This window comes from Bos javanicus, chromosome 8 (genome assembly GCF_032452875.1).
Source record: "Bos javanicus breed banteng chromosome 8, ARS-OSU_banteng_1.0, whole genome shotgun sequence".
NCBI lineage: Eukaryota > Metazoa > Chordata > Mammalia > Artiodactyla > Bovidae > Bos > Bos javanicus.
In genome coordinates, this window is record NC_083875.1 from 81,784,302 (window position 1) to 81,812,141 (window position 27,840).

Here is a 27,840-nt window from a genome sequence, read left to right on the forward strand (position 1 = left end):
TCCCTGTCCATCACCAACTCCAGGAGTTCACTCAAACTCACGTCCATGATGAATCGGTGATGCCATCCAGCCATCTCATCCTCTGTCATCCCCTTCTCCTCCTGCCCCCAATCCCTCCCACCATCAGAGTCTTTTCCAATGAGTCAACTCTTCGCATGAGGTGGCCAAAGTACTGGAGTTTCAGCTTTAATATCATTCCTTCCAGTGAACACCCAGGACTGATCTCCTTTAGAAAGGACTGGTTAGATCTCCTTGCAGTCCAAGGGACTCTCAAGAGTCTTCTCCAACACCACAGTTCAAAAGCAACAATTCTTCAGCGCTCAGCTTTCTTCACAGTCCAACTCTCACATCCATACATGAGCACAGGAAAAACCATAGCCTTGACTAGATGGACCTTTGTTGGCAAAGTAATGTCTCTGCTTTTGAATATGCTATTCTCTTAGGCAGGTACTGTTTGGGGAGATGATGGTAGAATGGTTATGAGCTTTTGAGTCAAAAAAAGACTAGGTTCAAATGCCAGCTGTGTCAATTACAAGTTGAGTATCTTTGAGCAAGATGCTTAATCTCACTGAATCTCAGTTTCATCATCTGTAAAATAGAAATAATAACATCTACTTTGTGGGAGGTCTTCTCTGGTGGCTCAGTGGTAAAGAAGCCACCTGCCAATGCACAAGACCAAAGTTTGATCCCTAGGTTGGGAAGATTCCCTGGAGAACGAAATGGCAACCCACTCTAATATTCTTGCCTGGGAAATCTCATGGACAGAGGATCCTGGTGGGTTAGAGTCCACAGGATGGCAAAAGAGTCAGACATGACTTAGTGACTAAATGATAAAAAACAACTTTATGAGACCATTCAATGCAATGGCCCACAAGATAGAATGCACATAGCACAGTGATTAGAGCACAGAAAGATCTCAGAAATTAAGTTATTATTATTATTATTAAAATAAGCTAGAATTTTGAAATGAATGTTTTCTCTAAATGATGCATTTCCAACTTTGTATGGTCTTTACTATGGACCACCTTCTGAGCCAAATGTGTGCTCTAGGAATGAATGCAAGCTGTACACTGACAAAACAAGAAAGTCTCAGCATGAGAAATGTTGCATACACATGTTCAGAAGAAAAATTAAAATTTTCCTATCCTCCAGTAACTCTTTTTTTAATTCTATTTTTGTTTGTGCTGTGTCTTCATTGTTGCACCAGGAGTTTCTCTAATTGCCGTGAGCAGGGGCTACTCTATAATTGTGGTGCGCAGGTCCTCACTGTGGTGGCTTCTCCTGTCGCCGAGCACAGGCTCTAGGTGCACGGGCTTCAGTAGTTGCAACATATGGACTCAGCAGTTGTGGCTCGCGGGCTTAGTTGCTCTGTGGCATGCAGAATCTTCCCAGATCAGGGATCGAACCTGTGTCCTCTGCATTGGCAGGCAGATTCTTATCCACTGTACCGCCAGGGAAGTTCTCCAGTAACTCTTGTTAAGTTTGTTTGTTCTGTCAGCAAGCACTACCATTGCAAATTAAATGATACCTCTGACATTTTTCCTGATACCTAGAGTTTTGATGTATGACAAAGTTTATATTTAAATATCCTACCATTCTAGGAAGTTTGGGTGATGATACAACATAAATTCCAAAAAGAGTACATTGTGAAAGACATTTGTGTTTCAAATACTGTGCGTGAGTAATCAGAGAGAGAAGGAAAAAATGGGTCTTTGCAGAGCTCCTTCCTAATATAATTTACTGTGAATTTATACCTCACACTTAAGAGAGTACATACTTCAGTTAGGATTCAGCAGCAGAAAATAGAAAAGCCCTAGGCACTTTAAGCAAAAAGGGATTTAATACTGTGCTTACAAAACTGTGGGAGGGATTGGAGGAACACCCCTCCAGGAGCCGATGCCTCACCATTGTCAGAAAGATGGGGAATCAAGAAGCTACCTGGGACTATTGCCCTGGGAGTACTTTTGATGCAAGTCAGGGATCAGAAAGCCTTTGGTCTCAGTTGTTCCCTCAGAGTCACATCTCTTGTCCTAGATCTGCGCTGGCTAAAGCAAGTATCCTTCCATGTCTCCTGACCCCCAGGCAGCTGTGCTGCAAATAATCCACCTCCATTGCTGAGTGTGCTGGCAGAAAGAACAGAAAGATGTGCTAATTCACCTTCAGACGGCTTGGGAGTGCATGTAATCCAAGGAACCCAAATCATATCCACAATCCAACCATAGAAGAGTCTAGAAAGGAGGTTTCTTACTTCTGAAAGGAGCTATGCTAGAAGGTGCTGGAAATGGAGGCTAAGTACCAACCCATTCCAGCACCACCCATGCTGCGGGGCAGGACTGGGCCTGGAAGCCAAGGAACCAAAGGGGAACACCAACTCTGCCCCTTGCTAGTACCTATGTGATCACAGTAAAAGCTCTTGGTTCTTTCACGTGTAAAACAATGAGGTTGGAAGACGCCATCTCTAACCACCTTGTCAGTGCTTTTCACTTCTGTAAAAAGCATAAGGAGAGATCATTCCACCGCCCCTTACCTCCCAGAAGTAGCATTGTTTTGTCTTTGTGGTGATTGTCCTTCCTGGGAAGTTTATCCTAATAGCAGCTGGGTCTCAGTTGTTTTCTGTTGGTAGGACTCTGCCAGATGCCCTCCAGCCCATTCCACCTTGGAGCTTTAGTGCACAATGCAATTAATTGCAGTTAGAGTTCCAAAGAATAGCAAGGAGATAGAAGAAAGCCTTCCTCAGCGATCAATGCAAAGAAATAGAGGAAAACAACAGAATGGAAAGACTAGAGATCTCTTCAAGAAAATTAGAGATACCAAGGGAACATTTCATGCAAAGATGGGCTCAATAAAGGACAGAAATTGTATGGACCTAACAGAAGCAAAAGATATTAAGAAGAGGTGGCAAGAATACACAGAAGAACTGTACAAAAAATATCTTCATGACCCAGATAATCATGATGGTGTAATCACTCACCTAGAGCCAGACATCCTGGAATGTGAAGTCAAGTGGGCCTTAGAAAGCATCACTACAAACAAAGCTAGTGGGGGTGATGGAATTCCAATTGAGCTATTTCAAATCCTGAAAGATGATGCTGTGAAAGTGCTGCACTCAATATGCCAGCAAATTTGGAAAACTCAGCAGTGACCATAAGACTGGAAAAAGGGCAGTTTTCATTCCAATCCCAAAGAAAGGCAATGCCAAAGAATACTCAAACTACCACACAATTGCACTCATCGTACACGCTAGTAAAGTAATGCTCAAAATTCTCCAAGCCAGGCTTCAGCAATACGCGAACCGTGAACTTCCAGATGTTCAAGCTGGTTTTAGAAAAGGCAAAGGAACCAGAGATCAAATTGCCAACATTCAATGGATCATCAGAAAAGGAAGAGAGTTCCAGAAAAACATCTATTTCTGCTTTATCGACTATGCCAAAGCCTTTGACTGTGTGGATCACAATAAACTGTGGAAAATTCTTTAAGAGATAGGAATACCAGACCACCTGACCTGCCTCTTAAGAAACCTGTATGCAGGTCAGGAAGCAACAGTTAGAACTGGACATGGAACAACAGACTGGTTCCAAATAGGAAAAGGAGTATGTCAAGGCTGTATATTGTCACCCTGCTTATTTAACTTCTATGCAGAGTCCATCATGAGAAACGCTGGGCTGGAAGAAGCACAAGCTGGAATCAAGATTGCCGGGAGAAATCTCAATAACCTCAGATATGCAGATGACACCACCCTTATGGCAGAAAGTGAAGAGGAACTCAAAAGCCTCTTGATGAAAGTGAAAGAGGAGAGTGACAAAGTTGGCTTAAAGCTTAACATTCAGAAAACTAAGATCATGGCATCTGGTCCCATCACTTCATGGGAAATAGATGGGGAAACAGTGGAAACAGTGTCACACTTTATTTTTCTGGGCTCCAAAATCCCTGCAGATGGTGATTGCAGCCATGAAATTAAAACACATGTACTCCTTGGAAGGAAAGTTATGACCAACCTAGATACCATATTCAAAAGCAGAGACATTACCTTGCCAATAAAGGTCCATCTAGTCAAGGCTATGGTTTTTCCAGTAGTCATGTATGGATGTGAGAGTTGGACTATAAAGAAAGATGAGTGCCGAAGAATTGATGCTTTTGAACTGTGGTGTTGGAGAAGACTCTTGAGAGTCCCTTGGACTGCAAGGAGATCCAACCAGTCCATCCTGAAGGAGATCAGCCCTGGGATTTCTTTGAAAGGAATGATGCTAAAGCTGAAACTCCAGTACTTTGGCCACCTCATGAGAAGAGTTGACTCATTGGAAAAGACTCTGATGGTGGAAGGGATTGGGGGCAGGAGGAGAAGGGGGGGACAAAGGATGAGATGGCTGGATGGCATCACCGACTCAATGGACATGAGTTTGAGTAAACTCTGGGAGTTGGTGATGGACAGGGAGGCCTGGCATGCTGCGATTCATGCGGTTGCAAAGAGTCGGACACGACTGAGCAACTGAACTGAACTAAACTGAAAAGTAGGAAGAGGGCAGAAGACAGTTGGCAGAGCTGCAGTTCTGTGATCCCACAACTGCATTTCCAAGATTCCCTAGACAGCCTCTGATGTCAGTCAGCATTCCTTGAGCCTCTTGGTAAACATACCGAGAAAACGTGTTTCATGGCTTGTACATCGGGCTCAAAGACATCTGAAGGAAATCCTTCCTAATAAACTCTTACAGCAGTGCTTCTCAGACTTAGATGTGCACACAGATCTTGTGAAAATGCAGTCCTGAGTCAGTGGGTCTGACATGGGTTCTGAGATTCCATGTGTCTAACGAACCCAGGTGCTAGGTTTCCATGTACCACACTCCGACCCCAGACTCACCCCAAGTAGATTGAATTAAGGCAAATATTTGTGTTAGAATGTCCTAAATTGAAGATTCCAAACCTGATGGGATTTGTGTGTGTGTGTGTGTGTTTTCCTGTAAATATTCAATACAAATCTGACATAACTGCTTAGAGACACGTATCCCAAGGGGATCTGGTCTGCAGTTTCTCCTCCTCCCATATCATCCCTATTTCCATGCTCACTCCTTCTGAAGCTAGCTCTCTGGGTTTGGGCCTGAGTTTCCTCATCTGTAAAGTGCAGATAGTAATGTCTCAGTATGGAACTGGTTAGGGGAGTAAGAGCCACAGCATACCACAAGAGCACTTGCTACATCAGCAGAAGCTTGGAGCCGTTACGTGCATCCTCATCCTTAGTGACTGCCGTCCTTGCCTCCATCTCATTTCACTTTGGAAACTTCTATCAGGTGTGAAGAAAGACATTACTCATCTCATTTCTGAAGCATGGAAAATCTGCCATTCACTCTTGAATGGCAAGGAGGAATACTGAATGGTATAAGATAGAGAATTTTTAAAACTTGTAAATATTTATATTAATACTAAAATGGTAACCTGTGCATTTATAGAATTACTTGTATAGTAAGTTATGGTAAGAAAAGCAGAGAAAAAAGTTAAGTGACAAAAAAGTAGAAATTAAACAAATACTCAGAAAGGAAACATGAATTAAGAATGAAGATATTCATGTCAGCTTTATATATAATAGCAAAGAAATTGGAAACATCTAAACACACAGCATTCTAGATACAGGTATGCAAAGTGTAGCAACTCTATACACAAAATATCATGTAGCCTTTAATGCTTTGTTTAGATTTTTAGTGGCATGAAAAATGCATATGACATGATGTTTAGAGTCAAAAGAAAATCTGGCTACAAATTCGTGTCTACCAAATTAAAACACACAGAGGAAAAAAGGCTGGAAGGGAACATGCTACAATAAAAAAATAGTAGTTGCATCTGACTGGCTTTTTGTTTCTGTGTCTTCATACTTTTCTGTACTTCCCAAACTCTCAGTAATGACAATATATTATGAGCACAGACTGTGGAGCCAGACGGTTGCCACTCCCTGCCACCTGCCAGCTAGGCTAGTCATCACACACAGCTCTCTGTGTCTCTATTTCACCAACAGTAAAATGGGGATAGTAATCACCTCTAGCCCTTGGAATTCTGTTAGGATGAAATGAGTGCATAGTTATTAAGCACTTAGAGCAGTGCCTTGCACAAAATAAGTGCATTGCAAGTATTATCTGTGATTATTTCCATAGATGTTGCTCATATTAGCAAAAAAGAAAAACAAGTAAAAATTTAGAAAAAGGTGAAAGGTTGGAAAAAACGTGTATAAATGTTAGGATGGTATTTGTCTTAAGTAAATATTTTATTTTGAACTAATTTCACACTTTGAGGAAAATTGCAAAGTTCAGAGAGGCCCCATGTATCCTTCACCTAGTTTCCTTGATTGTTAACAGCTTCCATATCTTAGAACATGCATCGAAACTATGAGATTAACACTGGTACGTTATCAACCACACCTCAGATCTTATTTGAAATTCACCTATTTTTTTCTATGTATGTACTTTATTTGTTTCAAGAGGGTAAAATTTTTGAATTTTGACTACTGTGTTTTTTTAATTTTTTTATTGTGAAGCATATGAAGAAGTTTATAAAACATAAATGTACTGGTTAAAGGAAGCAAGAAGTAGAACACCACCAGTACCTTGGAATGTAATCTTGTGTCCTTTTTTCATCGTAATTTCCCTCCACCTGCCTATTCCAGAGATAATGGAGTAAAAGATAATGACTTTTATGGCAATTACATCCTTGCTTTTCTTTATAGTGTTACCATCCAGTCCAGCTGTGGATATCTCAATAAAGTAGCTTTGCGTGTTTTGGGACTTTCTATACATGGAATCATAGTGTATATATATATTTGACCATGCTGAGGCTTATGGGATCTCAGTTCCCCAACTAGAGATTGAATAAGTACCCCTGTAGTGAAAGTATGGAGTCTGAACCACTGGACTGCCAGGGAAGTCCTTGTATATATTCTTTTATTCAACATTATTTTGTTGTTGTGTTTCCTGTGTATCTATGGCTCATTCATTTTCATTGCTCTGTGGTATCCAACTAACATTTCGTTATTGTTGTTACTTCCTCCTGCTCCCTATCTTTCCTGATCAAATAGACCTTCTGTCTCCAATGCCCCAGGGATGGCAATGCAGCAGCAGAAAATCAGATTAAAATGCTTTATTATTATTATTTCAAAGCGCAGATCCTCAAGGATGAGGATGAACAATAGATTCATCACAAGATGTCTCTGCCTCGACTCTGTTGACCTTTTGGTCCAGATAATTCTTTGATGTGAGAACTGTCCTGTGCATTGTAAGATGTTTCACAGCATCATTGGCCTCTATCTGCTGGATGCCAGTAGCACCCACTCCGTCCCTTGTTGTAACAATTCAGAATGTTATTGAAACTCTATCACAGGCTCCATAGAAGACACCTAGTCCATGATCAAACCCTGGGGTTCAGAGTCAAATGAGCAAAGCTCCATGTTGGTTGAGTATTCCAAGCAGAAGAAACCCATGTTCCCCGTGCTTGGGAAGAGCCCAGAGTACATGAATTCCTGCCCATCAAGCCAGGAGAATGATACTATATTCAGGCAGACAGATCCAAGACAGCCCCAACAGAGTTTCCTGCAACCAGGAGAAATCTGGGAGCTACTAAATGTTTTGTGAGCACCCGAGAGCTGTGACAACACAGCCTAGAGAACTAGAGATCTGAGGGGTCCATCAGCTTGGGGCAAAAAGGACATAGCAGTAGTCTGCATGCATAAATGGCTGAAATAAATGAAAACAAGAATGATGATGGCACCAAGGACCCAGACAGTGCCGCCTCCCACTGATGACTTGGTTCTGTATGAACCCCCTACGAAATTACATAGGAGCCCAGAAAATGAAGGGCAGATCTGAACTGACTGATAATTATGATTCCAAGGCTTGGTGGAGCAAGAACTTAAGGGGAAATTATTTCAAAACAAAGTGAATTCAGGACAATTAAACAAGTAAAAGAAATAAAAGGCATCCAGACTGGAAAACAAGAAGTTAAACTATCTATATTCACAGATGATATGATTTTGTATGTAAAAAATGCTAAGGAACACACACAACTAAAAAAAAAAGGGAAAAACAAAACTTATTAGAACTAATAAACAAGTACAGCAAGTTTACAGGAATAGGATCAATGAACAAAAATCAAACACTATTTTTAGTGTATGTATAAACATTAGTAATGAACAATCCAAAAATGAAATTAAGAAAATGATTAAATTTATATCAACCTCACAAAGAATAAAATATTTGGGAATAAATTTAACAAAACAAGTGCAAAATTTATGTACTGAAAACTATAAAATACTATTGGAAAAAACTAAAAAAGACCTAAATAAATAGGACATTCTGCATTCATGAATTAAAAGACTTAATTGTTAAGATGGCAATTCTCCTCAAATTATTCTACAGTTGCAATACAATTCCTTTCAAAACCTCAGTTACACTTTTGCAGAAATTGATAAGTTGATCCTAAAAGTCATATAAAAATGTGAAAGATCTAGAATAGCCAAAACAAGCCTGAAAAAAAAGTAGAGGAACTCACACTTCCACTATGAAGCTACAGTAGTCAAGACAGTATGGTACTGGTATAAGGACAGACTTACAGATCAATGGAATAAAATTGAGAGTCCAGAAATAAACCACTGTATTTATGGCCAATTGATTTTTGACAAGAGACAATCAAATAGGTTAAGAAAGAATAGTCTTTTCAATAAGCAATGTTGGAGCAATGAGAGATCTGCATGGAAAAGAATGAAGTTGGACTCCTACTTCACAGCACATATGACAACTAATTCAAAATGGATCAAAGATCTGAATGCAAGAGCTAAAGCTATAAAGCCCTTAGAAAATACAGGTGTACATTTTCATGATTTTAAATTGGGCAATGATTTCTTAGCTATTACACCAAAGCACAAGACATTTTTAAAGAAAGGATAAATTGTTTTTGTTGTTCAGTCTCTAAGTCGTATCCAGCTCTTTGCAACCCCATGGACTGCAGCAGAAAAGACTTCATCAAAAATCTTAAACTTTTTCTACTGTAATGACATTATTTAAAAGTGAAAAAACAATGCACAAAATGAGAGAAAATATTTGCAAGTCAAATATTGAATAAGGGACTTGTCTCAGAGTATTAAAAAAAAAAACCTTTAAAATCCAGTAGAAAAATCTGCTCCTTCTGCTGCTAAGTCACTTCAGTCATGTCCGACTCTGTGTGACCCCTTAGATAGCAGCCCACCAGGCTCCCCCATCCCTGGGATTCTCCAGGCAAGAACACCGGAGTGGGATGCCATTTCCTTCTCCAATGCATGAAAGTGAAAAGTGAAAGTGAAGTCACTCAGTCATGTCCGACCCTCAGCGACCCCATGGACTGCAGCCTACCAGGCTCCTCCATCCTTGGGATTTTCCAGGCAGGAGTACCAGAGTGGGTTGCCATTGCCTTCTCCAGAAAAAGCAAAAAACCCCAATCAAAAATAGACAAAGGATTTGAAAGACACTTCACCAAAAGATATACAAATGACCAATATGCACAAGAAAAAATTCTCAACATCATTCCTTACTAGGGAAATGGCAAATTGTAATTACAGTGAGATACCATGTCATTTGTATTAGAATAAATATAATTTTTAAAGGACTGACAATAGTAAGTGTTGACAAAGATGTTAAGAATTTGGAGTCCTCATACACTTCTGATGAGTATGTAAGATGGTATGAGTAAAAGCCCTGTTGGGCTCCTGGACACAGAAGTCTTTCTGTCCCCCATTTACTATTCATGGGGAGCAGACTCCAAGAAGAGTCAAGGGAGGAGCAGCTAAGAAACTGCCTGAGACAAGATTAAAGAAGTACAAGCCCTACTCACACCCTAATCCTTATCAGCAATCCTGCCCTTGAACTATTGCTATAAAACTCCCCACTAAATCCTCCCAAGTTGGAAAACACAGTTTTGAGAGGCACAAACCTACTGTGTTCCCCTTTGCCTGGCAAAGCAATTAAGCTATTCTTTTCTGCTTCACACAAACTGGGTCTCTGAGATTCAGTTCAGCACTGGTACAGAGAGACCCAGTTTTCAGCACCAGAGTTAGCTATCTTTACCACTCATACTGCCTTATGACATCTTTTTCACTCCTGTTTTAGTTAATTGTCACATATTTTTAACTAAATTGTAGACAGCTCATATAAAATGCAATGTTTGCTTGTTAATGGGGGTTTCCCACGTGGTGCTAGTGGTAAAGATCCCGCCTGCCACTGCAAGAGACGTAAGAGACTTGGGTTCCATCTCTGGGTGGGGAAGATCCCCTGGAGGAGGGCATGGCAATCCACTCCAGTATTCTTGACTGGAGAATCCCATGGGCAGAAGAGCTTGGTGGGCTACAGCCCAAGGGGTCACAAAGACACAGACACAACTGAAGTGACTAAGCATGCACGCATACATGGTAATGTCCGTGGCCCTACACCAAAGCTCAAGGAGTATTTGCTGAATGAAAAGTCATGTCCTTAACAAAACTCAACATAAAATTAAGGTATTCAGTTGGATGCCATGTAAAGAAGTAACAAGCAACATGAGAATACTGATTCTAAATGTCTTGACTTCAGTGTTTAATTTGGCTGTGTTAGCACTGGATCTGTTTTCAGCAGAGCTTGGAATATTTTTTCTAAGCATGAGTTTCTTGGCTGAAATGCAGTGGGGTTGCCACTCTGTAGTGAAACCTGTAACTATGCCATTCAAAATAAATGAATTCTGTGTGGGGAATAGAGCCAACTCTGGGAACTTTGATTTGTTACCCCCCAGATTTAAAGGAACAACTCTGACCCAGTGAGATAACAGATGGAGAGGTAAACTTTTGCTCTTGTTCTACATGATATTTACAAAAAAAGATAAGGGCGAAAAAAAAAGGCAGAAGGTAGAAACAGGGCAAAATAAATGATTTCCAGCATTCTCTGAATTCCTGGAACAGTGTTGAAATAGACATTTTTCTTAGGAAGCCATTATAAGGTATTGTGTTTGGCCACTACAGAGCAGGTCTTTTCCTTCCAAAGTTATATAATTTTTGCTTATTATTATTCTTGCTGAAACATTGCTGGAACCCATCCTTTCCCTCTACTCTCATGAATATGGTCAAAACAGCTGCACATCCCTGTTGGACCAAGTTTCAAGTCTGTCACCACACCCAGCTGTCTCTGCTGTTCCTTTATGTCTGGCTGATTGCAAGTTCCTTATCATTTAACAGATGAATAGGAACTCTGATCAATGGCTGAGCATCCAGGAGTTCCTGTCATCTTTTCCTTAGCGGTCATTTGTTTGAATGCCTATAGTTGTTCAGGTTTTAAATTCTTTACCCTGTTTAATCCTCAAAACATCTCATAAGGAGGTGATATAATTGTCTTCATTTGACAGAGGACAGAAATGAGACTTAGAAGCTGCCAACGGGCTGGATGGCACAAGCCAGAGTGACAGGCATTGAGCCATCAGGAGGTAAACCCTGACCACTGGGATGGGAAGGAGTTGGGCAAATAGATTCCCTCTCCTCCATTGACTTGGAACACTTCCAGAGAAGCCCTAGGGAGGTGGGCGAGCCTGCTGTGCAGTCTGGTGTCTCTGTGGCTCATTGTGCTGCCATGGCCAATGCAGTCACGTGTTACATCACATTCATTCACACCTTTCTTTGCTTCACAGACCCCCTTTTCCCTCACCTGGACTGCCCTAAGTTTGCACATTCCAAATAAATTATCAGCACTCTAATCTGTGTCTCAGGCTCTGCTTTCCTGAGGACCTTGGTTAAGCAATTATTTTAAATTCTCAATTTACAAAATTGGGTTACTGGTTTTACAATGGTTCACTGAGGCATGAAAAGAGTAATGAGCATAGTAACATAAACTACAGTTCAGAAAAGCATCCCAAATGTAACAGTGGATAGGAATTTCTTATACATAAGGAATATGAGTCCGTGTAGATCAAACAAGCGATTATTTCACATGAGAAACAGAAAAAGAAAAATCAAACTGAAGATACACTTTCTTTGAAACTTTGTCAAATCTCGCTTTATTTTCACACAAAATGTCCTGAATTGTCTATTAGAAGAGTTAAGTTTTTCTAAGACAAACAAAAAGTAATATTTTAAGGTATTCAATTTTGTTGCTAAGGCCAAAGAACAGACCCAAAATATAAAGACATCATTCAACGTCTACTTCTTTTAGTAAGAACAAGTAGTTTACTTTGCTGCTAAGAATCTTACAAAATCAGTCCCAAATTTGTAAATGTTGTGCCCAGAGAAGAAGCAGAGTAATTTATTCACAAAATTCCTGTATAAAATATCTCTGTAGATGTCACATAAAATTCAATGGCATAAAAATGTGGAAAAGTCATTGCTATCATATGTGTAGAGCAGATAGTTTACTTTACAGCTGGATAAATAAGTTCGTGTCCAAAGAATGAATCAACTGTCAGCCTATGTAAAGCTAAGTCAGGCTAGATGACATGGAACAACAAATAAACCCTGAAACTGTGCCTCTCTAAAGTCTGATGCAGCTGGGAACCCCCTTGTGTACTGTAGGTGGGCCATGTAGAACAAGGGTCTTCCAAGATGGCTGTGGCAGGAAAGAGATGGAGGAGGCAGATCAGCTCCTGGATAGCATAGCCTGGAATGCTACCCTGGGAAAAGTAAGGAGGAAGCAGTGCAGGGACGAAAAGCCCACGGTCCCTGCCATAGTGTTTGTATGAGGGGGAAGAATAAATGAAGAAGCTGTCATTGCTGATAACCAGTGAGAACCCAAGCTATGGGGAAATGATGCAGAGGGCTGTTTGGTTAAATAACCTGGGAGCTGTGATGTGACCTGGAAAAGCTGTCATGAGGTTGCTGCTGAGGGGGTATCAGCCTTTGTTCAGGAGAAGGGGTGTTGCCAGGTAAAGAGGTTACATCTGAATGTGGATCCACACTCAGGGTTATCCCCAGAGAATAGCCAATGGTCAATATCATGCTTCTGATCCTGAGTTAGTATTTAAGAAAACGGAGAAAATCGCACCTGTAATCCAAATGCAGGTACTGAAAAAAAAAAAAAAGTTGTGGCAAGAAATGACAATAAAACATGAGACACTGCTTTTCTGAAGTGTCACTTTTCTGAAGTGAATAACAGCCGTCAAAGTAAAGAATGCTCACATAAGGTTTTGAAGTGAAGTGTGATCATTTTAGTTAAAGATTGTTTCTGTGATTTCAGGAAGTTTGTTCAAGTGACACCTGGCAGTGAAATTTTCAGTATCCTGAAATACCTGAGTCAGTCAGCCCAAATTATAGAAGTTCTTAGATTTGAAAACAGGCTAGCCAGACTCCGTAAGCTGTATTGCAAGTGGCTCAGTCCCTGAGAGCTGGACTCTCCCTCACTGGAGGTGATTTCCTTCACTCATTGGTGAAATAGATCAATGGCATAAGTTTGGACATGCTTAAAAACTCAAATGTTGCAACAGAATATGAAGGAATTATTTCCCGGAATCTATGCAACCCAAGAATAGATTAGGCACCAACTATTCATCACTGTCTCCCAAGCAGAAACATTCTTTCAGCTTTTAGGCAGGACAGCCTATCTACATCACAATTGCCAGGCGCAAAGAGGCATCCTACAAAAAACCACTCCTTAGTTTCTGAATGTGTTTGACAAAGACACCAAACACGTGCCATTTGCAATGACCTAGGCCTTTGAAGTAGCAAGCTCGAATTCTTTGTGGGGATTAAGTGGGGAACTTCACCCATACGTGAGTGCTAAGTCCCTTCAGTCATGTCTAACTCTTTGTGACCCCATGGACTGCAGCCTTCCAGGCTCTTCTGTCCATGGGATTCTCCAGGCAAGAATTCTGGAGTGGGTTGTCATGCCACATCAATCCATTTACTTTCTAGCCAGTTATATATATATTTGTGTGTGTGTGTGTGTGTGGAATATTATCCCTATCAATAATATGAAGTATATTATTTAAAAGGTTAACACATATTTTTATTTAAAATTGTGATGAACCTTTTAAGTTTTCCTAAAATTGCCTGAGTATGAATCACACATCACAAATTGGCTTATAAGTGGAAAAAAAAAAGTTTCAGGAACTCCCTTAGCTGCTCTTTTGAACTGTCTTCTGGAGTCTATAGAGTTGAGGAGCTTATCTTCTGGCTTCTGTTATCTTCTAGGCCCTAAGGGAGGCTGGGCTGGGGGCGGGGATATTGGGGTGAGGGGGGAAGCCTGGAACGCGCATGGTCCTTGAGCCCCTCATGGTCAATTACCTGTCTCTGATTCATTTTGTCTCCTGGTCTACAGGTCTAAGCAAAAATATCCAAACACTTAAGGTCCAGATGGTGGATTTCCATCCAAATGTGAAGCAGCAGTGATCAGCCAACAGAAAAGGTCACTGTGATCTCAGCAGGCAGGAAGCATTTGCTGATGATGCAACCTGTCTAATATCACAGCATTTCTCAATCTTTTTTTTCTTGTTCACAACTCTCCATAAGATCTGTATTTTCTAACACAGCCCAACACATACATATATACATGTAACAGAAGTGACAGGTTCCCAAATCAACGCTTGCCCCTCCCCTTTGAAATGCCCTCAGCTATTTTCTCTTCTCTTATTTTCCATTTTCTTCTGTTATTTTCCATTTCTTCCATTCTATTTTGTTTTTTAAAATATTGTTCAAATGGAGAACAGATCAGTAGTTTCCAGGGATTATGGCTAGGAGATAGGGTGACTATAAAGGGGTGACATCAACTTTTAGATGAGAAAGAGTTCTGTATCTTGATTACAGTGGTGGTGGTTATACAAATCAATACGTGAGACACAAAGGTGTACATGTGAAAAATGGTGAAATCTGAGTGAGGTCAGTAATCTACAATAGTGAATGTATTATGCCAATGTTGATTTCCTGCTTTTGATGAGGTGCTATGGATGATAAGACATTGCCTTTACAGAGGCTGAATGATGGGCACATGGGACCTCTCTGAACTATTTTTTCAACTTCTTGTGTTCCTCTAATTATTTCAAAGTAAAAGTTTCTAAAATATTGCTCAAGACCCACAACATTAATGTCATGAGATCACAACCCATATAAGCCCTGTTTCTCCAAGGGTGGACGTTGAATTAGCAAGCAGCTATACCTACACTCGGAGAAGGTGATGGCACCCCACTCCAGTACTCTTACCTGGAAAATCCCATGGATGGAGGAGCCTGGTGGGCTACAGTCCATGGGGTCGATAAGAGTCGGATACAACTAAGCGACTTCACTTTCACTTTTCACTTTCATGCATTGGAGAAGGAAATGGCAACCCACTCCAGTGTTCTTGCCTGGAGAATCCCAGGGACGGGGGAACCTGGTGGGCTGCCATCTACGGGGTCGCACAGAGTCAGACACAACTGAAGTGACTTAGCAGCAGCAGCATACCTACACTAGCTGATTTATCTGAAGAGGGGAATCAGCCTGTGCAGACTTGTGTTTGAGCAGCTGGAAACCTACAACTTTAACTCATATTAGCCACCCAGTGGAGTTGGTTTCATTATTTTATTGAGTCGACAGACTTTTGTTCCATTTTTTTTTTTTTTGAACATCATCTTCTAAATAAATGCTCCTACCTACCCACCTCCTATTACAAAAAAAGAATTGTTCATCATTCCACCACTCAGAAATTAGAGCCATGTTTCTCAAAGCATGGTCACCAGTCCACTGCCTCATATGCTAAGAATGCAGAGTCCTGGTACTGTATGTGTGTGTGTGTGTGTGTGTGTGTGTGTGTGTGTGTGCTCAGTCACTTAATCATGTATGACTCTTTGTGACCCTTTGGACTCTAGCCCACAAGGCTCCTCTGTCCATGAGATTTTCCAGGCAAGAATACTGGAGTGGGTTGCCATTTCCTTCTCCAGGGGATCTTCTTGGATCAGGGATTGAACCCAAGTCCTGTGTCTCCTGTGCTGAAGACAGATTCTTTACCCTGGTACTGCTAAGTCGCGTCAGTCGTGTCCAACTCTGTGCAACCCCATAGATGGCAGCCCAAGAGGCTCCCCCATCCCTGGGATTCTCCAGGCAAGAATACTGGAGGGGGTTGCCATTTCCTTCTCCAATCATGAAAGTGAAGAGTGAAAGTGAAGTCGCTCAGTCATGTCTGACTCTTAGCGACCCCATAGACTGCAGCCTACCAGGCTCCTCTGTCCATGGGATTTTCCAGGCGAGAGTACTGGAGTGGGTTGCCATTGCCTTCTCCACCCCCTGGTACTACTGAGGCTTAATTAGATTTTTTGGAAGTATGGTTCAGAAATATGCATTTTATTTTTCTTAATAAATTAATGTCATTTTCCTTCTAGTTTTATTAAGATATAATTAACCTTCGGCACAGTATGATTTTAAGGTGCACATCATAATTATTTGACTTACATACATCATGAAATGATTATCCCAAAACTTTTAGTGAACATCCAACGTTTCATGTAGCTACAAAATAAAACAAACAAAAATATTTTTTTCCTTGTGATGAAAACTCTTAGGATTTACTCTGTTAACAACTTTCATATATAATATGGGTGATGGTGGTTTATTGCTAAATCGTGTTCGATTCTTGCAACTCATGGACTGTATCCTGTCAGGCTCTTCTGTCCATGGGATTTCCCAGGCAAGAATACTAGAGTGGGTTTCCATTTCCTTCTCCAGGGGATCTTCCTAATCCAAGGATTGAATCTGAGTCTCCTGAATTTCAGGTAGTCTCCTGCATTGTAGATGAATTCTTTACTGACTGAGCCACCAGGGAAGTCCCATATATAATATACAGCAATGTTGACTATATATTGGATATGTCCAGTATATAAAGTGGATTAAGATAGGCAAAAGGTACATACTTTCAGTTATAAGATAAATAAATACTATGAATGTAATATACTATATATTAATATAATTAACAAAAACATGCACTTTAAACAAAATCCTCAGAGGTTTTTATGCACATCGAATTGGTGGGATGCCTGGAGAAGTCTGCTAATAGTGGATATGTGACTACACGGGATGCTTACTGCAATGAATTTGAGTTTAAATTTCCTCTGTTATGAAAATAGGATTTCTGAGAATAGCTTTCTTTCCAACTTTCCTTGCTCTTTAAACATTAAAGTTTTCAATGTTGACATAAGCCACATTTCCTGCCTTTCATGACAAAAACATTACAATAGTGACTCAGTTTCTCCAAATGTGAGGACAAAAATTCCAGGAATCTCCCTAATTCCTAGTTCTTATGCAGACAATGACCATTTATCTTCAGATGGAAGTAATTTCATTAGCATAAGTGGATGCGTATTTTATAAACACAGGCACATGTGTTTCATATTCTACTCATATTTATTTACACATTCTGTAAACATATGTAGACACAGAGCCGCATGGGCATTTTTAGAGGAGCCATGAAACATTTTGCACATGTAAATACCGCAGTTAATGCCTCAGGTCTTTTCTCTCAGTTACTACCTTTCCTCAGGTAACAAGGACCCTTGCCACAAGTCAGCCTCTGGAATTTGTTCAAATTTCTTATTCTCTGAGAATGTCCTAGTCTCTTGAGCTTCTAATTTATTGGAAAACAAGCGCATCCTAAAGTAGTAATAATTTCTAGTAACTCAATATCATGGTCTTCCCAGATAACCTATCTCTAAATCCCCAATCCCTGACTTTAACGAAGAGAATTTTAATCAGATTGACGAGGGGCTACTTTCTGCCAAGTGGACCTTACAGCTCCCTTCTATTGATATTAGAGGTCTTGGACATTCCTGGAGTTAAGCTAGAATGAGCCTAGGTCTGGAGAGTCAGGCATGCACAGAGTTAGAGGGCTGGGGTGGGGATGGGGGTCAGGAAAGGCAGAAGCAGGTACACAGATTTTATACAGTGTCTCCCTACTAGGGGCTTCCCTGGTGGCTCAGATAGTAAAGAATCTGCTTGCAATGCAGGAAACCAGGGTTTGATCCCTGGGTATGGGAAGATTCCCTAGAGGAGGAAATGGCAACCCAATCCAGTATTCTTGCCTGGAGAATCCCATGGACAGAGGAGCCTGGCAGGCTGCAGTCCATGGGGTCCTCTCACATGAGACTGAAATGGACCTAAATGTTACCCTACAATCCAGTATCTCCGGAGCTAAATTCAATATTTTGCTTTTTTTTAGTAAGTACCAAATATAATGTGCAAGAAAGGTAGAAGCTGTTTTCTCCAAAGTTCTCTTGATTTAAAGGACGTGTTTTGGTCCAGAGATTGTCTGTCTTCCCCCATCTCTTTAAATTTGTTATGCTTTTTTTTTTTTTTTTTTTGAGTGAAATAGCTGTCTTCTGCTAAGAACTTACTCTGCTCCAGGCATATCCTAAATCCTTTACATTAATTCTTTTGAAGGGCCTGTGGGGTTGGTATTCTTGGCTTCACTTTATAGGTGAGAAAATGGATGTTCAGAAAGTCAGCAACTTCTCAAGGTGAAACAGCTCATTGGTATCTGAGCCGTTGTCCGAACCCAGTGACCATGTGCTGGATTGGATCGTGACCTCACAATTCCTGCTCTTTCCAGAACCTCAGAATGTGACTTTGGAACTAGGGTCACTGCAAAGGTAATTAGTTAAAATGAGCTCATAGAGGGGTAAGGTGGGCCCTAATCCAATATGACTGGTGTCATATAGGAGGAGAAAAGACACAGGGAGAACAAGCGCCATGTGGGGACAGAGAGGCAGAGTTAACTGAGAGAAGGACATGGAACAGATTCTCCCTTAGAGTTCCTGGGAAAGCCCAGCTCTACTGACATCTCCCCACCCCCGGCCCCTGCCATCTTCTGGTCTCCAGAATGTGAAGGAATACATTTCTGTTGCTTTTAGACATCCACTGTGTGGTGTTTTCTTACGGCAGCCCGAGCAAACTAATAGAGCCCACGATACACCCTACAAACTATTTACTGCAACATTTTGGAAAACAAAGAAAATTTACAGTGTTCATAATCCCACGTTCCAGAGCCTATCATTGTGGATCATGTGTTTTCAAGTATTCTTCTCTTTTACCCCATGGCCGTTCCATCCACTTCTGCCTCTTAAAAATAGTAGTACAACCTTCCTGTGTATTATATTTTCTTCTCTCTTATTGTTTGATCAGCTGCTGTTTTTGTTCCTTACGGGACACGCTTTTAAAACAGTGAGAACTTCAGAAAACTGCAACATCTTCTGTATATTACTGTCATCATCATCGCTGTCTTTTCAGCTCATTGAAATAAGTCCAGTGGAGATAAGTGGGCTCATCTTTGATTTGGGACGTTGGCTCTCAGTGGAACAGCTGGCTATGGGTGAGATCCCCAGAAGGTGGCAGTGTGGATCACAAAACCACACCATCCACAGGGACAGTTCCCTACCAGCCTGTGGACCCTGCTGCTACAGTGACAAGTGTTGGGCTAAGAGACCTCTGTGAAAGACTCTGGAAACAGCAGTCAGACCACTAACTAACCTAAGAGGCTACTTGGAGTGAATATTTTCCAACTTTGCAAGACCTTTTCTTCTTGTTAGAGAAACACTGAACTACAACGCTAAGCCCCTCCCCTGAAGTAACTTAAAGTTCAGACACTGGAGATTTTTGTCAACGGTATTTTGCCAATGAACTATAATCTCTATTTCCTGTCCCCTGCTGATCCGAGGGTATACGGTAGGCATCTCAGTTCCAGTATACATAAATTGCAGGTAAAGAAGGGAGAGCCGAGAAAGAATGAAATGAGAGAGCTCAGAAGGAGCAAGCAAGAAAACAACACCAGAACACTACTTCCTCAGTGCTTACTAGCTGTGTGAGCCTGGGGTACTCACTTAACCTCTCTGTGCCTAAGTAGCCTTATTCGTTTGGTTCTGATTTTTTTCATGCGAATGTCTGCTATGCTGATTCTGCTCTGTTGTAGCATAGTTCAAGGGGGAAAATGACTATTAAAACTATAAAACATGATTTTTATTATCAATTATTTTTATAAGTATGGTCTAGCAGTGATTCTCAGACACAATCTTGGATCAGAATCACATGAAGGGTTTATTAAACCACAGATTGCTGGGCCCTATCCCAGAGTTTCTGGTTCAGTAAGCCTGGCGTGATCCAGAGAATTTGCAGCCCAAATTCCCAGGTGATACTGATGCTACTTGCTAGGAGGACACTTGGAGAGCCACTGGCTATAGCAAGGGTAAGAGAATTTGGTCCTTCTGAGGCCTCCTACATTTGTTGGAAGTTCTGAAGCTACTTTTTAGCATAAAATAAGGAAATTGTTTCAAAAAAGTTAAGAAATGCTTTCCTAGTGTTTATCCTGTGTATGTATGTGCTGAATGCCTAGATGTAGCCAAATATGTAAATTACGGATCTTGTCATTTCCAATGGGTGTAAGTTTGCAGGAGTAACTTTTTCTGCCTTATGGGGCCTGCGATAGTACACTCGTCATGGCTGCCATCAAGAATACACAGAGGAATGAATATGGCCTGCAGGGTTTCCTCAAAGGCCAGAAGGGAAGCCTAGAGAGGACCAACATGTATCTTGGGAACTATAAGAAGTGGTCAGAAGAGTCTGGATTACTACGGGCTTTCTAGCATCTTACCCTGATTTATTTTCACCACTCTACGAAAACCTTCTAATATATTTCCTGCTTGTTTTTAGGTTTATTTCTTACTATCTATCTTTCTCTCTATCCCCCAAAAATAGAAAGATCAGGGAGTTTTGTTCACTTTCATGTGTCCGCAAAACAATGACTGGCAAATAACAGGTACATAGACATTTCGTTGACTAAATGGGTAAATGTGGACAGTGCCCTGCCTTTCCCGACCACTTCTGAGTCCACAGAGTACTGTGAGGACTGCTGCACTGTTCAAGCAAAACACACACTAACTATCATGAACTACACACCCTAGGCATTTAAGAAGAGGCCCCCAATACTTGCTCATATCTTAATCGAAACTAGAAGAATTCAATCAGGAGTTAACCAATGCTGATGAGCTTAAAATTATAGAACCAAAGAAGTTAACAAGAAGAAGCGCTAAGAGATACTCCAACTTCCAGTACTTTACAGATGTGGAATTCAAAGGTGCTCTCCCTCGGCTGCGTGAGTAACACGTGACCACTGGGGGCCCAGGTCTCTGCTCCTGGGCTAGACTCCCTGCCCGGGGTTTCTCCAGGACACTGGGGAGTGAGCCCCATGCTGACACTGCACCCATACAGAATGCATGGGAGGATGAGTGAGGACAGGTGAGTGGCCCCCACCTTGCACAGAAGACTCTTCACTTTGCTGACGACCTGCAATCTACACAATTAAATGTTTCAATTCCCATGCAGAGCTGCTGGTGGGATTTGCTCTGTTTAGATTTCACCAGTGTTTCTACAGCTTCTAGGATGTTTTACACACTCTGAGGTCAAGACTGTGTAGCTACTCTCCCCAGTTTGACAGTATGTTTTTATCTGATGCTATAACTTGTAATTTGGGTTTGGGGATGAAACGATCATAAGTTTAGAAAAGGTGGTTCATGATGATGACTAAGGTTAAAGAGGATTAAAGTTCTGCATCAAGAGCCTAAGAGACAAGGAAGATGGCAAAGCAAGGCTCAGAGAAGCCAGAAGCTCAGCGAAGGAAAAGTGAAGAAAACAGATATGGACACCCAAATAAATGCTCCCCAATCCCAAAGAAAGACAATGCCAAAGAATGCTCAAACTACTGCACAATTGCATTCATCTCACGCGCTAGTAAAATGATGCTTAAAATTCTCCAAGCCAGGCTTCAGCAATACGTGAATCATGAACTTCCAGATGTTCAAGCTGGTTTTAGAAAAGGCAGAGGAACCAGAGATCAAATTGCCAACATCTGCTGGATCATGGAAAAAGCAAGAGAGTTCCAGAAAAACATCTATTTCTGCTTTATTGACTATGCCAAAGCCTTTGACTGTGTGGATCACAATTAACTGTGGAAAATTCTTCAAGAGATGGGAATATCAGACCACCTGACCTGCCTCTTGAGAAATCCATGTGCAGGTCAAGAAGCAACAGTTAGAACTGGACATGGAACAACAGACTGGTTCCAAATGGGAAAAGGAGTACGTCAACGCTGTATATTGTCACTCTGCTTATTTAATTTATATGCAGAGTACATCATGAGAAATGCTGGGCTGGAAGAAGCACAAGCTGGAATCAAGACTGACAGGAGAAATCTCAATAACCTCAGATATGCAGATGACACCACCCTTATGGCAGAAAGTGAAGAGGAACTAAAAAGCCTCTTGATGAAAGTGAAAGAGGACAGTGAAAAAGTTGGCTTAAAGTTCAACATTCAGAAAACGAAGATCATGGCCTCTGGTCCCATCACTTCATGGCAAATAGATGGGGAAACAGTGGCTGACTTTATTTTTCTGGGCTCCAACATCACTGCAGATGGTGACTGCAGCCATTAAATTAAAAAATGCTTACTCCTTGGAAGTAAAGTTATGACCAACCTAGCTGCATATTAAAAAGCAGAGACATTACTTTGTCAACAAAGGTCCATCTAGTCAAGGCTATAATATTTCCAGAGGTCATGTATGGATGTGAGAGTTGGACTATAAAGAAAGCTGAGCACCAAAGAATTGATGCTTTTGAACTGTGGTGTTGGAGAAGACTCTTGAGAGTCCCTTGGACTGCAAGGAGATCCAACCAGTCCATCCTAAAGGAGATCAGCCCTGGATGTTCATTGGAAGGACTAATGTTGAAGCTGAAACTCCAATACTTTGGCCACCTGATGCGAAGAGCTGACTCATTGAAAAGACCCTGATGCTGGGAAATACTGAGGGCAGGAGGAGAAGGGGACGACTAAGGATAAGATGGTTGGATGGCATCACCGACTCGATGGACATGGGTTTGGGTGGACTCCGGGAGTTGGTGATGGACAGAGAGGCCTGGTGTGCTGCAGTTCACAGGGTCGCAAAGAATTGGACACGACTGAACAACTGAACTGAACTGAACTGAAATCCACCCAGTTAAAAAGCAACATTAATAGAATTAGCATTCATTGAACGCTGACAGTGTTGTTGGTGGTGAGCTAAGTGCTTCATCTTTAAGAATATTTAATTCCCCAGTGACATGTAATAAATATAATAGGCTGAACCACATTGAATTGTCATTTTTATAAGTCAGAAATGGTTAAGTACCAGCAATATCATTTGGCTCAAACTGAAAATTATTATCCCTGTATTATAGTTAGAGAATCTGAGTCTCAGAGTGGAGAAATAACCTGCCATCAGTCACTGGCTAAAAAATATCATAGAGTAGAATATTTTGGATCCAGATCTTGTGGACGCCAACGCTCATTCTCTTTCCACCATATTATGGGGCTAAAAAGAGGGTTAAGCTTAGGGGAAGCCATAAGCAATCACACTGTTTTTACTGTACTGGTCAACATTTCTCTTAATAACTTATAATTCTTTACTCTTCCTTTAGAGTCATAAATAATGCACTTTAATAGAACAGCAAGTACTATCTTGAAGGAACCCTAAGTACTAAAAGAACCACAAATGGCTGTTTTCAGGTAATCAAATTTTAATAACATTATTTTCTTGCAATCCTGCATCTGCCCTTTTAAAGAGAATGTTCCAAGAACTCATTATGTAATTATAAAATAAGACTCTTTATAGAGCAATGAACAAAAGTCAATCCCTACTTGTTCTCAAGTGACGGTGATGGGAATGACTTTTACACACAATCAAGTTGAATATTTGGGGTTTTCTCTTTTATGCTCTGGTATCATTGTTAAAAGTTTTTGCTTATCATGAGTTGCTGAATCTTAAATGCACAGACTTGCATGGAACTTCAGTTCAGTTCGGTCTCTCAGTCGTGTCCAACTCTTTGTGATCCCATGAACCACAGCATGCCAGGCCTCCCTGTCCATCACCAACTCCCAGAGTCCATCCAAACCCATGTCCATTGAGTCGGATCCAACCATCTCATCCTCTGTCATTCCCTTCTCCTCCTGCCCACAATCTTTCCCAGCATCAGGGTCTTTTCTAGTAGAAGCTTAATAAACATGGGAAAAAATAAATGATACTGAAAGTCTTTGTATCATTTTATCAGACAGTTGGGTAACCACTGTGCTAAACACTAGGATGAAAGTAAAGCAATATTTAGACCTTCTTCTGGCTGCTCATGCTGTACATCTTACAAGAAATTTCTGTGATCTGACATTGATTAGTAGATGATGTATGAGCAGCACAGAAACAGCTTTATAGTTCATAAGATCTTGACTCTGTAACATTAAGGTGGTAAAAACATGAGTACGTCAGTTTAGCTTTTCCTCATCTACACGCAATGCGTGGAAAATACTGCTATTTCCACCGTCCAAACAGCCACTCTCCAGTAACTAGCTTCTTCCAGTTGTGACAAGACAAGTAATGACATGATGGGTGTGCACAAGAGGCTGTGCCAGAGATCTAAGTTTATAAAGAATGGGGGAAACTGATTATATATTGGATTTCGTATGCTCGACTTCACTTAATTAAGGACCTTGCTCAGAATCAAAGACATATGATGCTTCATGGTATCTCTGATTTTTCGTGTCAACTTGGTTAAGAAGGAAACTTGTTTCCCAGAATCTCCTCCCTGGGTGATTCTCCCAGGTTAGAGTTCTCCAGAGAGGAATTTATATGAGGAAGTGGAGTAACAAATCGCCTTGACTTGAATGGTTGTCATAGACACCGTGGCAGGTGTTCCTGGAGGCTTCCAGCTTGTTCTGCCTCCTGTGCCCCGTATTGTGTCTGCCTTCTGACTTCTGAACCATCACCAGCTGCCTGGCTGTGGAACCACAAAGACAATCTCTTCTTCCCCCCAGCCTCTTCTTGGTGATCCCACCTCAGGGATGGGATGTGCTTTGTTTCTAGGGTTGAGCAGATGCTAGGTCTTCCAAGCCCCGGTCCTCCTTTCAACTCTTTGCTTGCCCAGCACCTCCCATCATGGTGTAATGTCTGCTTTTTGTAATCGATCCTGAGTCCCATAACTCACAGTGATTCTGCCTTCCTGGTTGCTCCTGATGAAATAGTAACAATTTAATTTGTAATAGCTTTGTTGTTCTGAAATTTAATACTACACACTTAAAATTTTAAAAATCAAGCAATAAAGTACAAGGAAGAAAGCGAGGACTTGCTTACTCAGCCTCACTAACCAGAAATAGATTTAGTGCTAATTTTCTACAAATGTACCTTTGGGGTTCAGGGCACATTAATGCCATTCACAGAAAGGAGGAGAAAATAGTTGTAATTGATCTGATTAGAAAATTTTATTCCACTGCCATCCTGGGTTCTATTTGAGGACTTTTTTTTTTTAATTAAAAAATAGGTGTGTTTATTTCCTGTCCCACAAACCTGCTTCATAAGCATTTATGTTAAAGAAAAATTTTAAGTGGCGTTTCTCCCTCATTTCAGCCAGTGTCCATATAAAATATTTTTGCTCCAGTTTTAATCAGAACTACACATGCCTCCCTTCCTCTACCAAAAGAAGCAGCATTAAGAGTAATTTGTGGCAGGCTCCATTTTTAACTTATCATTGCATTTTTTCCCAGAAGAGCAATCTCTTGGGAAAAGAGTCAGGATACTTTGGGTAAGACAGCATAGCAACAGCTTAAACTGAGAAAGGATTGTAAAAATATATCTTTTCAAATGTTTCAAACCCAGACTTATGCTCCATTCATGCTTTTAACCATGCAAGACCAAATACTTAAAAAATTGAAAATAAGAACATGTATTTTTTTTTTAAGCACCTTCTAAGTTCCTCTCCTGAAAACATGTTGGACGAGAAAAGTTTCAGCCCTTTGCCCCGTGCAACAGATAGCTCCCAAGACCTTCCAGTCCTACAAACCCTCCACCAGGTACCCAGGCTGGAGCCACAGAGCTGAGGTGGGCCATAGTTACTGGACAAGCGACCAGACTCACTCACTAGCTCAGGCCTCCCTCCTGCAGACGCGAGCTTCCCAGAACAGAGGACTCGAGCTGTGCCACAGAAAAAGTATCAAGTTACCGCATCATCTGAACTCAACTAGCTGAAAGCTCAAATATTGAGTCTGCAAAACCTAGGAGTGATATAGCCATGCATTTGACTTCCAGTACAAAGATGTGAAGTTCAGCTCCAGCTCTGACACTCAGGCGGAGTTGGGCAAATTACCCAAACTCTCTGTTGTGCAGGGTGAAAATAAAAATGACATAATGTCTGCAAAAACGTTTTGTGAATTATAAAGTACCATATGAATGTACGCTACCATGGCAGTCCAAGTGATTACTCTGATTAGTGATTGTCTTCACTTAAGCATTTCCCAAATTTTCCACAAATTCTCAGAGCCCCAGCTCTCAAGGTCATGCCTGGCTCCAAACTTCTGCCTCCTCTGAATCCCATTTCTGTATCATCTCAGGTTCTATACTTGCTGTCATGCTCTGTAATGTATCAACCCAGAGATGAAATTCAGGCCCATTCCTTGTTTGCCCCCTAATCTTCACACAAGGCCTGTATTTGTAGTGGACTTTACTGGTGTTTTTGAGGAGACAGAGTGGGTTTACAGAGTAGAAGCTTGAAATACCATAAAACTGAGTCCAAGACACATCTGCTCTGAAAACCTCCAGCCATTCTATCAACTGAGGCCCCTGGCTGCTTTCTTTAGTCTGTCTCCTTCTCTGCACCAACAATGCCTGCACCCTTTCTCTTCTCTTGCTACACCCCCAGCCAACAACAGGCCTCCCCTTGTATATTTAAAAGTGCTCCTTGCACTTTGCCCAGAAAAGGTGCCACCTCCAGGCATCTCCCCTTCTTCATCCTCCTGTCTTTGCAGGGGAAAGGGAGTGATACAGAAATCCTATTTATCTTGTACTGCAAATTGTGTTACCATCACTCCCTCCCCCTTAGAAGACAGAAGGAGCTATAGTCTGTTTGTGTTTTTAATGTTGTCATTCAACAAGTGTTGACATCCCTCATTGAGCCAGGTCCTAGACTAGATGCTGCTATGCAGCCACAAGAGACAAAAACCCCACCTCTCTGGAGCTCATATTGTAGTGGGAAGAAACAGACAATAAGCAAATGCATAATTAAAATGAAAGTATGTCAGAATGTGACAAGTGGAGAAAGATAAAACAGGACAGGGCGATAGGGAGAAACGACAAGGGGGAGGCAGCTTGCATTGTTAATTAAGAAGTCAGGGAAGGCCTCTTTGGAAAGGGGCCATGGTAGCAAAGATTTGTAATATGACTAGGAGTGGATCCTGTGACTGTGGAGGAAGATGTTGCAGGCAGAGGAAATAGCTTGTGCAAAGGCCCTGAAGCAAGCAAGGTGCTGTCACATCTGCATCCATCTGAATGAAAGATGAGATTCCACTTTTAGCTCAGCTCAATGTTAAGAGTTCCTTTGCTGTTGTTTAGTCACTAAGCCATGTCCAACTCTCTTGAGATCCCATGGACCATAGCCCACCAGGTTCCTCTGTCCCTGGGATTCCCCAGACAAGAATACTGGAGTGAATTACCATTTCCCTCTCCAGGGAATCTTCTCGGCCCAGGGATTGAAACTGATTCTCCTGCTTGGCAGGCAGATTCTCCTCTCGGGTCTCCTTCTAGGGCCTCCTCTAGGGTCTAGAAACTCCTCAAATGTATCCTTACCTTCCTTTTGTATTGCCCGTTGGTTCTACCTCCCTAATTTATCTTGAATTGGTCCCTTCTTCTTCATCTGACCTACCATCGCATTTATTTGTGTATTTGTGATTTTCACCCTGGATTACAGACACAGCTTCCTAACTGGAGAGTCCAGCCCCCTTCAGCTCCCACTACAGTGATTTATAATTCAGATCTGAACACTTCACTCTGCTGCACTAAATAGTTCAACTCCCTACTTTCTCCAGCTTC

At 41.3% G+C, this 27,840-nt stretch overlaps 1 long non-coding RNA gene across 1 annotated transcript; it reads right to left on the bottom strand.

The window, feature by feature from the left end:
- Window positions 1-1,789: 1,789 nt before the first annotated feature.
- Window positions 1,790-18,491, bottom strand: LOC133252999 (uncharacterized). The gene is made up of 4 exons (XR_009738144.1): window positions 18,303-18,491; window positions 5,172-5,275; window positions 2,391-2,486; window positions 1,790-2,123 (listed from the first exon to the last, which is right to left on the bottom strand). It is a non-coding gene; the product is annotated as an uncharacterized LOC133252999 (long non-coding RNA).
- Window positions 18,492-27,840: the final 9,349 nt, after the last annotated feature.